Genomic DNA, 13,560 nt, shown 5'->3' on the forward strand with positions numbered 1-13,560 from the left:
CCAAATGGACACTGAATATTTGCTTCTCCTATTTTTCCCAACATGGTTGCAGAAGCTAGAAGATTGTTTTGGTCAATTCTCTTTAAGACTTGGAGACTCAAGATTAAAACCAGCCTTATTCATTAAATGAGTGTGTAGTAGACTTAATCCTGCCCTCTCCTGTGAAAACTGTAACAGATTTAACAGAAATAGTTACGTTGACCTAAAAGATCTCAAACAACAAGAGATAAACTGTACCTCAAACGGAGTGAGGGAGTTGCTAATCCAGACCTTCTGCAGAGGAAGAATAACAATCATACTAAAATCATCCTTGGGATGGGAAGCACCTCACTCTTTTAGTTCAATTATATTTCTTAATATAAAAATGTAAAATGACTATGATTTTGGGTTTTGCTTATTAAAAGACATCAAGAGCAGGTGAACTTCAGAAAAACCTGGAAAGATTTACATGAACTGATGCTGAGTGAAGTGAACAGAATCAGAGAACATTGTACACAGTAATAGCAACATTGTGCAATGACTAACTTTGAAAAACTTACCTCTTCTTAGCAATGCAAGGACCTAAGACAACCCCAAAAGACTCATGATGGAAAATGCTATCCACATCGAGAGAAAGAACTATGGAGTCTGAATGCAGATTGAAGCATACTACTTGCTAGCTCTCTCTCTCTCTCTCTCTCTCTCTCTCTCTCTCTCTCTCTCTCTCTCTCTCTCTGTCTGTCTCTGTTTTGCTTGTTTCTTCTTTTTTGTGGTTCCTCCCATTGGTTCTAATTCTTCTTTACAACCTGATTAATGTGAAAATATGCTTAATATGAATGTATATGTAGAGTCTATATCAGATTGTACTCTGTCATGGGGTGGGGGGAGGAGAGAGAAGGGGAAGAAAATTTGGAACTCAAAATCTTATGGAAGTGAATGTTGTAAACTAAAAATAAATATTTTTTTTTAAAAAAAGACATCAGGATGCCACTGCTTTTTGGCAGCTAGGTGATGGAGTGAATGAATTCCTGTGTTCAAATTTGACCTCAGACAATTACTAGTTTGTGACTCTGGGCAAGTCACTTAACCCTATTTGCCTCAGTTTCTTCATCTGGAAAATAACAATAGTAGTATCTCCCAAGTTGTGAGGATAATGAGATAATATTTGTAAAAGAAAAAACACTTTGGAAACCTTAACTGCATGCTTGCTACAGACAATCACCATCAGTATTATAATTATCATTATCATAACCAACATTATTTTTATTATTCACATTCTTAAATCCTATCCCTGAATTTTTACCCATCTTATGAGCCTTTAGGTGCCCTTTGGGCACCATCTTCAATTTTCTAAGGTGGCATTACACTTCAGAACATGTGCTTGAAAATGAGGAAATGGTTAAGAAGGTGCCAAACTACCTAGGAGACTTCAAGTCTCAGATTTCTTGGTAGGAGGGCAAGTCAGTCTTGAGTTAGAATCCTAAAGTATAACCCAGTTATTCTTGTGAATGAAACCTGTGGTCAAAGGATTATTTCATAGAAATTGAATATCATGTTCCAACACTCTCCAATCTGTGGGTTAGTAGATATTAGCATAGAGACAGGGACTGTACTTATTATCCATGGTCTTTTAAAGTTGCTGTGGTAGAAAAATCATACTATGTGATGGGCATCTCTGGTCCTTGGGCAACAGACATACAATCCATCCTCAGGTCTAAACTCAAAATGTTTCCAGCTTGGTAGGGCCTGTCAGAACTTGTGCACCACTAGTACTACTTTAAGGAGTCAGACTAAGGCCATCTTGCATTAGAGGAGAATTGTAGGGGAAGGGGAGTGTCTCTGATGCATTTCTGTCTCTGGTGAAGTGGATTACTCAGAGCCTGGAGGGTTCAGATAAACAATTCTAGTAGTAAGAACATATTCACTAACCCCCCAGGTGAAAGTGTTCCACCTGATGGTAAAATCTGTTGAAAAGTACATAAAAGTTATCTGGGAGAAACAAAACAAAACAAAAGAGTCCCTGAGGCCTTAGGAGCTTCTGACAAGATTCTAAAACTGTCTTTACGTGATCTTTGCCTAAAGGGCCCAAAGCTGGTTCTTGGGCAAACCAATCTGGAGGCAAAAATGACTAAAACTGCCCCGGGTCTGTTCCAAAGTCTAGGTTTACAATGGCGATGCTTGGTAAGTGTTGTGCTTAACTCAAACCATCCCAGTTCCACTCTTGCCCACAATAGGGATGCACAGTAGGGAGACAAGGAGGAAGAAAGGGAGGAAGGAAGAAAGGAAGGAAGGAAGGAAGGAAGGAAGGAAGGAAGGAAGGAAGGAAGGAAGGAAGGAAGGAAGAAAGGAAGGAAGGAAGGAAGGAAGGAAGGAAGGAAGGAGGGAGGAAGGGAGGAAGAAAGAAATGGAATGTAAGGAAAGGGAAGGAGAGAGGGAAAGAAATTAGTCAGCTCAGGATCTGATTCCAGTTGTTTAACTATCAATTATTCATTGACCTAGAGTATCTTCCTTTAAATTAGTAATTTCTTTTATTTCTTTATATTTAAATAAATAATAAAATGACAAAATATATGTAATTTGTAAACAAATAGAATCTGTAATAAATATAAAGTTCCCCAAGTTCCCACAGTCATTATGCTTAGACCTCAATATGTGTGTATATGTCTCTGTGTGTATAGATATATACATATATGTGTATGTTTACAGTAATTTAGCTATAATCTGTGTCACTGTGTCACCGCCACTGACACTCAGACCCTTTCAACATCAGTAGTTGACTCCACTTTTGGTAACTCAGTCTTAAATCATTCAGTTCATTCAGATAATGATTAAACCTTATTAAGTATTTTCCTCATCTTGCTCTTCAGTATTATCCTTATCTTCTCTTCAATGAGCATAGAAAACAGAATTCATAAAATATAGTGTCCTGCTAGTTCCTCATGGACTCTTCTTGAAATTACTTATAAAATTGCTTTATAACACAGTAGTCAAAATAGTTCCAAAAAGGAGATGTTTCTCTTCACCTTTTTCCTGTCTTCTCGACAGTTTCTTCATAAACCTTCCTGATTAACAGATAAACACATACAGGTTATCCCAAAAGTCTTCAAGCAGTTTGAGGCTATAAAATTTTATACGACTTAAATAAAATTAGAAAGCTTTATAGTAAAACTGCACCAAGACTTGTATATGTGGATGGGAATACATATGTATGCAGCTCAATGAAACTATGAACTACACTGTGCAGGATTCCCTAAGATGGATAGGTCATAGTACAGAGTTCTGACAAAAGATGATTCACTAAAGAAAGAAGTGGCAAACCACTCCAGTATCTCTGCCAAGAAAACCCACAGACTAGGAGGGCCTGGAATGCTATGGTCCATGGGGTCACAAAGAGTCTGAATGACTGAACAATGACAATGATGCATAGGTATACATTTTATGTAAATATACGTAAGTTTTCTTCTTTATATGTAGTGATGCTATTGCCCTATTTCAATAAGATTGTCCCAATCCACTTGCCTGCTCCGTGCAGACTTTTGTCCAGTCTCTCATATGATTAATAACGTGCCAGAGTGAGGGGGCATTTTATTGCTATCAAAGTGGCTGAAATATATTGAAAGCATGAACAGATGTACTTGCAGACTAACTATTTAGGCTGAATGTGACCATAAGGAAAGATCTAGTTGAAATCATTGTAGTAGTCTGAGAAACAATATTCACCACTATCCATCTCACAGGGCTGTACACACTCCTGAGTAGCATCTGGTGGCATAAACCAATTGGTAGTCTCAATAAGAGGTGGGTAGGAGGTAGGCAGAGAGACATAATCACCATTATATAATTCCATTCCACCCATTGAAATGATTTCTTGGCATCCACAGAGGTCTAAATACAATGACTGTGGGAATTCTGAGAACTGCATGTGAAACATTGAGAAATATTCCTACTAGTTCAACCAGCTTTTGTTTGGTATAAAACCACTGTTATCCTTCCAAAGTAAGGTTGGGCAAACTCCTATCTCTTGTCGGAAAGTAGAAAAAAAAAGAACAAGAATTTGTAGGTCAGATAATGACATGGAGGAGGGACATTCTTGCATGACATTAGGTAGGGCATGAGGATGTAGCTGTTTGCCTCCTCCTGCCAGCTTTTAATGGGCCAGAATCTCCTGGATGAGTAAGTTACTCCTGGCATATAAACTAGGAACCTTTGGAGACACAAATACAACTCAAGGGTAGTTAATCATGGGCAGCAGTTCTAGGCTATGGATGTTGCAAATTAATAACTAATTACCTAGTGGCATCATGTGAAATAGTCATTTGATTCAGTCTTCCTATAGGATAAATTTCAAAGAAACTTTTGAAACAGACTAGAACTTTCCACTATCTCAAGGACTGTATCAGATTACTTACACTCTGATCAGTCACGCAGGTTAACCATCTCTTCTGTACTTTGATCTCCCGTAGGTATCTAAAGTTTAACAAGTCCAAAACATAACTCACATTTTCTCTCCCTTCTTCCAAATTTCCCTATCTGTCCAGGGCACCACCATTCTTCCAATCAACTAAATCCATAACCTCAACTTTACTGTTGACTCTCACTGTCCCTTAGCCCACAGATTTAGTCAGCTGCCAAGTTCTGTTGTTTCTACCTTCACAATATCCTTCAGAAATCCTTCCTCTTCTCTTCACTCACAGAGCCACCACCTTAGTTCAGGCCCCCATCACCTCTGGCCTTGACTACTTAATAGGTCCTAAGTTCTCTTGACTCATCTGTCCTCTCTCCAATCCATTCTCCTTTCACCTGTAAAAGTGGTTTTCCAAAAGCAGAGGTCTGACCATGTCACCTCCCCAGTTCAATAAATTACAGGAGCTCCTCATTTCTTTTAGATTCAAATATGAATTTCTCTGAGTACTTAAAGTCTTTTATGATGTGGATCCAACTTAACTTTCCAGATAATATACTTTTCTCCCTTGATGCACTCTTTAATCCAGCCACACAATTCCCCACACATGACAGTCCTTCTCCCATCTCTGTGCCTTTCCACAGGCTGTCCTCTATTCCTGGAATGCAAGCCTTCCTCACCACCAAATCTTTGTGTTGCTGATTTCCTTCCAAGCTCAGCACATAAGTAACCTCCTTCATCTTTCCTGATTTCTGCAGCTGCTAATGCCTCCCCTCGAAATCACTTCAAACTTTTGTATGCATTTATATATGACACATGTACATATTCCTTTCCTTTTGGCAGAATATAAGCTCCTAATCTATTCCACTGATCCACCACACTATTTATTAACCAGTGCCAGGTTGTTTTGATGATTACCACTTTATAATACAGTTTGAGGTCTGGTAAGGCTAGACCAACTTCCTTGAGATTTTTTTTTAATTCCCTTAATATCTTGACTTTTTGTTCTAACTGTAAAATATTTTTTGGAAGTTTGATTGGTATGGCACTGAATAAGTAAATTAACTTAGAAATAATTGTCATTTTTTTACATTGCTCAGCCTACTCATGAGCAATTAATATTTTTCCAATACTGTTAAGATCTGACTTCATGTGAAAAGTATTTTGTAATTGTGTTCTTCTCTTACTGCTATAGCTAGCATTTCTAGTACGATATTGAATAATAGTGGTAATAATGGTGCTTTTCTCCTGATCTTATTGGGAAAGTTTCTAGCATATCCCATTACTGATAATGTTTGCTGATGGTTTTAGATAGATAGTTTATCATTTCAAGAAAAACTCCATTTATTCCTATGCTCTCTAATGTTTTTTTAATAGGAATGGGTGTTGTACTTTGTCAAAAGCTTATTCTGCATCTATTGAGATAATCTTATGATTTCTATTGGTTTTGTTATTGATATGGTCAATTATGCTGATATTTCCCTAATGTTGAACCAGCCCTGCATTTCTAGTATAAATCCCACTTGCTCATAGTCTATAATGTTTGTGCTATATTGCTGTAATCTCCTTGGTAGTGTTTTACTTAAAATTTATGTATCAATATTCATTAAGGAAGTTGGTCTATAGTTTTCTTTCTCTGTTTTTGTTCTTCCTGTTTAAGTAATAGCACCATATTTGTGTCATAAAATGAATTGGGTAGGACTCTTTTATATAAAATAGTAGGACTATTTTACTGAATAGTTTATATAGTACTAGAATTAATTGTGCTATAAACTTTTGGTAGAATTCACTTGTGAATCTATCTGGTCCTCTGGATTTTTCCTTATGGAGCTCATTGAGGGCTTGTTCTATTTCTTTTTCTAAGATAGGGTTATTTAAGAATTCTGTTTCCTCTTCTATTAATCTGAGCAATTTATATTTTCACAAATATTCCTCCATTTCACTTAGGTTATTAGAATTACTGGTGTATAATTGAATAAAATAGTCCCTAATAAGTGCTTTAATTTCTTCTTCATTGGTGATGAATTTACCCTTTTCTTTTTTGATACTAGTAATTTGGTTTTCTTTTTTTAAAATCAAATTATCTAGTGGTTGGTCTATTTTATTGTTCTCCCCCATAAAACCAACTTCTAGTTTTATTTATTAGTTTAATGGTTTTCTTACTTTTGATTTTATTAAATCTCTCCTTTGATTTTTAAGATTTCCAATTTGGTGTTTAACTGGAGATTTTTAATTTGTTCTTTTTCTAGTTTATTTTTTTAGTTGCATGCCCAATTCTCTGATGTGGTCTTTTTCTATTTTATTGATGTAAGCATTTAGAGATAAGAAATTTTCCCTAAGCACTACTTTGGTTACGTGCCATAAATTTTGGTATTTGGTATATGGTTGTCATTCTTTTTAATGATATTATTAATTGCTTCTATTATTTGCTCCTTGACCCACCATTCTTTAAGATTAGATTATTTAGTTTCCAAGTAACTTCTTTTTTTTTTGCTTTTTGGTGAGGCAATCGGGGTTAAGTGACTTGCCCAGGGTCACACAGCTAGTAAGTATCATGTGTCTGAAGCCGGGTTTGAACTTGAGTCGTCTTAACTCCAAGGCCAGAGCTCTATCTACTGCACTACCCAGCAGCCCCTCCAATTAACTTTTAATCTATGTTTCCATGGTACTTTTTAGAATGTAATATTATTGCATTATGATCTGAAAAGGATGTATTTAATATTTCTGCTTTTCTGCACTTGGTTGTGAGGTTTCTGTGGTCATTTTAGTGTAGGTGCCATGTATTGCTGAGAAAAAGGTATATTCCTTTCTATCGCCATATTTTCTCCAGAGGTCTATCACATCTAACTTTACTCAAGTTGAATGTTGAAAACTATCTTTACATGTAATTGTAAAAAAGAAATGGCAAGGAAAGAGTGAAGGTAAAGTTATACTTAGAGTTAGACAATGCTTTACATTAAATTATTGAGCAAGAGACCAAGGTTTTTCCAGGTTGTCCCATCCTGGGGAGGGGGGTATCCACCCTGGTCTTTAAGTACTTGGCCATCTAAAGGAGGCTGAGCCCCACCTCTTCAGTGGCTTCATCTCATTTGTCTTAGGTATCCTCTCAGAAATGCAAGATGGTATTATATCTTTCTGACAGTCAGATGGTTTAGCAGGGCTTAGATAGATGCCAGTTCTAAAGGGCAATCATTTGTAGAAGGTCAGGAGGGTTCCCAGCCAAGGAGATAGGACACAGGGAACTTCTCCTGACTGAGTGAGGAGCAGCTACCCTTACAGCCTATAAAAACAAACTTGACGCAGTTCTGAAACTATCAACTCTTGAAAACTTGCTTTTTGACCTTTCCCTTGTTTTTTGAAGAAAACTGTAGAGGGAAAAAGATCTGTCCCCACCTTTGTCCTTACCCCCTAAACAGGAGCACCAATGGCAAGTTATCTGAGAAGCACATGGTGTGTGAAGCTCCCCTAAGATTCCACATTCTACAAGAAGCCTTTTTCAAGACCTCTTAATACTAGTGACTTGCTGCTAAGATTATCTCCAGTTTCTCAATCATATGTGTGTATATACACACATACATATGTGACAAACTAGTGATAGTACATAATAATAAAGTATAACGTATACACAAAAGGTGACATATCTGCATGTACATACATATATGACAAATCAGAGATAATCTATGTATATATGATAATCCAAGATACATGTATATCCTCCCCAAGTGATTTAGAGAGTGATAAATGAAGTCAACAAAAATTCATCTACCACCTTACTATGTGCCAGTCACTATCATAATCACTGGGGCTACAAAAAGCATAAAAATAAATGTCACCCTTGATCTCAAAAAGCTCACAGAATTTAACGGGGGAAACTACATGCAGTCAAATACGTACAAACAATATAACTTATATGTATATAGTATGTACACACATATGTATGTATATATGTACTTATATAAATATGTCCACATAGGCATATACATACAAACATATATTCATGTACATGCATATGTGTATATTTATATGTGCACGTGCATGATGTACATGTTTGTGTGTATATGCAAAAGTATGTGCATGTGTGTATATGTACATTGCCATATATATTTGTGCATGTGTATGCGTAATGTACTCTTTGTACATAGAAATTTGCATTGTGCCCCATTAGAGTAATTTTTCTCTACCATTAAACTGGTGACAGGGACTAGTATATATACTATATATAGCATACTATATATTTATATTAATAAATGTTTGTTCATATGACTTGACTGATCTCTGTCTAAATCGCCAGGATGGGATTCTCAGGGTTGATAACAGTATTGGTTTGAGGTCCTGATGTACCCTAACTCCTAGAAAAAACTTCCATACTCTAGCAGAACTAGGTAGGACTGTGATCAAAGATGTATTTGCCAGGATAGTGTCCTAAAAGAGTATCTAGCTTCTTCAATGGAAGAAACCTAGGGACAAGGTTACCAAATGACTGTTAGTACACTCCAACATAGAATACAGAAATAAGATGAGTGATAGACTTGAGAAGGAAACAGAAAAGTTGTAAGAGGTGGACAGTGCAGTTTTAGCATTAATTAGGACAAAAAGAGAAAAGACCTTGGGGGAAGGGCATAAGAAGCCTCTTGGAGGCTGAATATTATTAGATTCATAGTCTAGAGGGGACCAAGTCACTAGGCTTTCCTCTTCTCTGGCAAGGGATACCAATGGTCTAGGTAATGTAGCTCTACCTCTCCCAGATAACACGCTTACATATCCCTTTATATTGAGAGCCTGACACTTACCTTCTATCTGACCAGCACCAAGGTGGAGGGCAATTTTGATGAATGGGGCACTATATGACAGGCACTGTACTAAGCAGTAGGGATGCAACTAAGAAGGAAAAAGAAAGCCAGTTTCTGCCTACAAGTAACTTTTATTCTAATAACTGAGGAAGACAATCCATAAAAAGCAGTAAGTGATAAGGGATACCTGGGGACAATGGCGGGAAGAGGGGTGGAGCTGCACTGAGGAGGGGTTGGGGTGGTTAAAGACCATATTCTTAGAGTCAGAAGCACATTTGGAAAGGGAATGAAGCATGGCTGGTCTAGGTCTGCATCCAAAATGGAGGGCTCAAAAAGAATTCAGCAGTAAGAGAGAGGGGCCATGTGGGTGCAATGATATTGCAGAGGTGATAAGGTCCCAGGCATTGATGGAAGTTCAAGGGTGAGAGGGCAGCTGAGTGTCCTCAGACATTCAGAACAAACATGATTGGAAAACAAACAGAACAAAACATGATTAGAAAAGAAAAGAGGCATAGAAATGGAAATAACACAGTTTGAAGAACAAAGTTTCCTTGTTTTATATTCATAATGTTTACTTAAGAAAAGCCCTACCTCCCTTTCCTTCTCAGAAATGCTAGATAGGAAGTATCACTTTCATATGCCACTACTTCTTTATCCAAGCATAGTTTCTTCTATTGGGTCTTGAAAATGAATTCATTTTGCACTTCTTTAACCCTTCAACACCCAAAAAGTATTACACACTTACTATGTACAAAGCATGTCAGGATTTGAAGGTAATTCTATCTCAGGGTAAAGATGAAAAAATGACACAATGCTGGTTTCAAGAAGCTGCCAAGGCAAAATGCAAAATGCCTAATCAACAATTCCACAAAGTGATTGATGTTCTAATAAAGTTCAAGTAGTATTTTCTGAGCAGATTATGTAAGTAGTGATGTGAAATTACTGAATCTTATTCTGTATTGTACACTTGGGAGCCTTCTATGTTTATCCTTTCCTTTGTGTATAGGAATAAACTACCTGTTAAACATTCCATTCGTAATATAGAGTATCTTCTTTAAATCTAATGCTTTTTAGGGACTCCCAGACTTGTAAGCCATAATCTAATTTACCACTAAGCAAAATCATTCTCCAGTGGTTCTCCAGTGTTAAGAATTTAATGAGCCAACAAGTTTGATAAAAAAAGGATTCCCTTCTCATTAGTAGCAGGCTTCCCCAGGACTGAAACAGGTCGGACCCATCCAAACCACATTCCTGAGTAGAGGACAAGGAGTGGCCTATCAGCAGTTCCTCAAAGCTAGATCATCATACCCAGAAGTTTTCTGTTTCCTCAATCAAAAACTCTGATATTCCTCTATCTGACTATAGCCTCCTCTCAGTCCATCCCTCCCTATACCTCATCACTCCAGGTCCTTTTCTTCACCCTAAAAAAGACCTCCAATCTTTCTATTTTCTTAGGACATTCCCCTGCTCTGATTTTATTTTCCTCTTTTCCCAGTGTGTACTGTATTATTAATTAATTCAACTTTGAATTACTGCACTGAACTAGAGGAAGTCGCAAAATTGTGCTGTTTGCTCTATAATTTGTGTTATTTAATTCCAACCAGGATCTCACTACAGCAAGGCAATCCTTTTATTCATCCAATTGATTCTCTGCCTCATTCCCCTCAAAAACTATTTCCAGACCATCTCTTCTCCTCAAACTTCCTCCTCTTCCCATGCCATTTTAGCCAAGACCTTCACCTCTAATCTTATCAAGAAAATTGACACTTCCTTTTCTCCTCTTCATCTCAAAACCCCTTGCCATGATGTCCAACTCTATCTTTCCTTCAGGGTCTGATGAGAAGGTGGCTCTTTGCCAAGGACAACTCCACTATACGTGCCTTAAGAACCATCCCACCTCCCTGTTTCCTCCAGAAGATTGTTCCACCTCAATCTTTTCCATCTCTAATCTTTAACCTCTTCCTTTCTACTAATTCCTTCTCTGATTCCTTCAAATATATATCTTTCCCACATGCTTTAAAAGCAACAACACAGTCTTTCATTATGCCCTTCAATCTCTTCAAGCTCTCATGCTATATTTCTTCTCCCTTTCTCAATCCAATTCATACCAAAAAAAAAAAGTTGTTTACACTCACTGCCTTGACTTCCTCTCCTCTTATACCTCATCCTTTTTGCAGTCTGGCTTCTAACCTCACTACTCAGCTGGAATTTCTCTCTTCAAAGCTACCAGTGATCTCTTAAATTGCAAAATCTGATTATTATTTCTCAATCTTCATTTTTCTTGAGCTATCTGCTAAATTTGGCATGGTTGATCATCCTCTCCTCCAGGATTCTTTCTCCTCTCCAAGTTTTCCTGACATTATTTTCTCCTGGTTCTCCTCCTCAAGTCTCCTTTGCTGATTCATGATCCATATCATGACCTTTAGCTTTTATTGTTCCCAAAGACTCTGTCCTGACCCCTTCTCTTCTCTCTTATCACAGTCTTTCTGGATGATCTCATTAGCTACCATGAGTTTACATATCACTGCTATGCAAGTGATCCACAGATCTATTTATCTAGCCCCAGTCTCTTCCATGAGTCCCAATCCCACATAATCACTTCCAAATAGATGTCCCATAGGCATCTCAAATTCAATATGTTCAAAATAGAGCTCTATATTTCATCCTAAATCCCTCCCCCAACTTTTCTGTCACTTAGAAAGGACACCACCATTGCCATAGTCACCCAGGCTTTCAATCTCAGTGTCATCCTCTAATCACTCTCCTTAACTCCATATATCCAATCTGTTGCAAATTTTGCCTTTTTTCTCTACAACTTCTCTCAAATACATCCTCTTTTTCCATGTACACAACTACCAGCCTTCACACTCCAATTCCTGCTTAGCTGAACTATTGCAGTAACTTCTAATTGTTCTCCCTGACTCTAGTTTCTGCCCATTCCAATATATCCTCCATAAAGCTACCAGAGTGATTTTCTTAGGGCACAGACCTGCTCATGTCACTCCTTGATTCAATAAATTCCTACAGCTTCCTATTACTCCAGGATCAAATATTAAATCCTCCATTTGGCATTTGGAACTTTTCACAAGTTGGCCTTAATCTACCTTTCCAGTCTTCTTGCATATAACTCCCCTCTCCTTACTCTATAGTTTATCCATGTTGTCCTCCTTGTTGTTCCTCAAACATGCCAATATGTCTCCCTTCTCCTTATCTTTGCACCGTCTATTTCCCACATCTGAAATTCATTCTATCCTCACCTCTGTCTCTTGGAATCCTCAGTTTCCTTCAAAACTCAGCTCAAGAACCACCTTCCACATTACTCTACTGATTTTCCCAGCTTCTAGTGCCCTCTCTCACTAAACTACCCTAGATACATTTGGTATATATTCTATATATAGTTCTTCAAATAGAAGCTCTCATCCAGTTTAAAGTCTAAGCTAACTATCAATGAGAATTGTTTTGCCTTTCTCTTTATAACATTAATGCTTAGCAAAGTACTTAGTAAATGTTTATGGATTGATTGATTTAATTTATTAGAACAAGTCTTTATTGAATGCCCAATGGGCATTTGGCAGTGCATTAGGCAGTTCACATTTTAATATGACCAGAGAGATTAATATATGATTAGATGTCGGTCTCATTCTTTGTATGATCCCACAAATGCAAGTGGTCATATCAAACTTTGGAAAATACAAAAAGAGCCAAAGTGCAGGAGTAGAAATTGGTAGGATACGAAGGAAGAATGTCACTCTAGGCACTGCTTTGCCCTTGCGTTAACTAAATAAACCACTCCACTAGCAATGAACAAACCATGAAGAATGATCAGCATCCAATATAGTCCAGCCAATGAGAGGCCCTGAAAGAAGATTAGAGGTATTTGTCAGAGAGAGAATAGGAAGTAGAAAACTGTCAGGGAGCAGAAATGACCTCTGTTTCCTGAGTTCTGCAGCTGAAGATAATTTTGAGAAGCTAGGAATGGAAAAAGAGATGGGAGATGCTTAGGCCATGAATGGAAAAGCAGATAGGAAACATCTGATAATTTCTGGCTGATAGAAAGACTGAATGAATCTAAGCACCTGAACTGTTTGGGAACTTGGTTTTGGGCAAGTCCTTAACCTGGTTTAGGGCTTCTTGGGTTTGGGAACGATTATGAGAGGAGTCGTGCACATTCTGTGCTGTAATTTTTTTTGAAGATACTTGGTTTATTCCTTGTGCTTCTATGGTCATAAATACCAGCTCCATACAGTTAACCATAATCGTGTGATCAACCCCATGATGCCATACTAATGTGATTAGGGCATGATGAAAAGTAGCACAAAAGAAAGAAGACAGTGTTTCCCATTGTGTGGGGATTGAGTCAAGAAACTTGTTGGCTAAATCTGCAGAAAT

The sequence above is a fragment of the Vombatus ursinus genome, unplaced genomic scaffold (genome assembly GCF_900497805.2).
Source record: "Vombatus ursinus unplaced genomic scaffold, bare-nosed wombat genome assembly UNPS02010461.1, whole genome shotgun sequence".
NCBI classification, from domain to species: Eukaryota; Metazoa; Chordata; class Mammalia; order Diprotodontia; family Vombatidae; genus Vombatus; species Vombatus ursinus.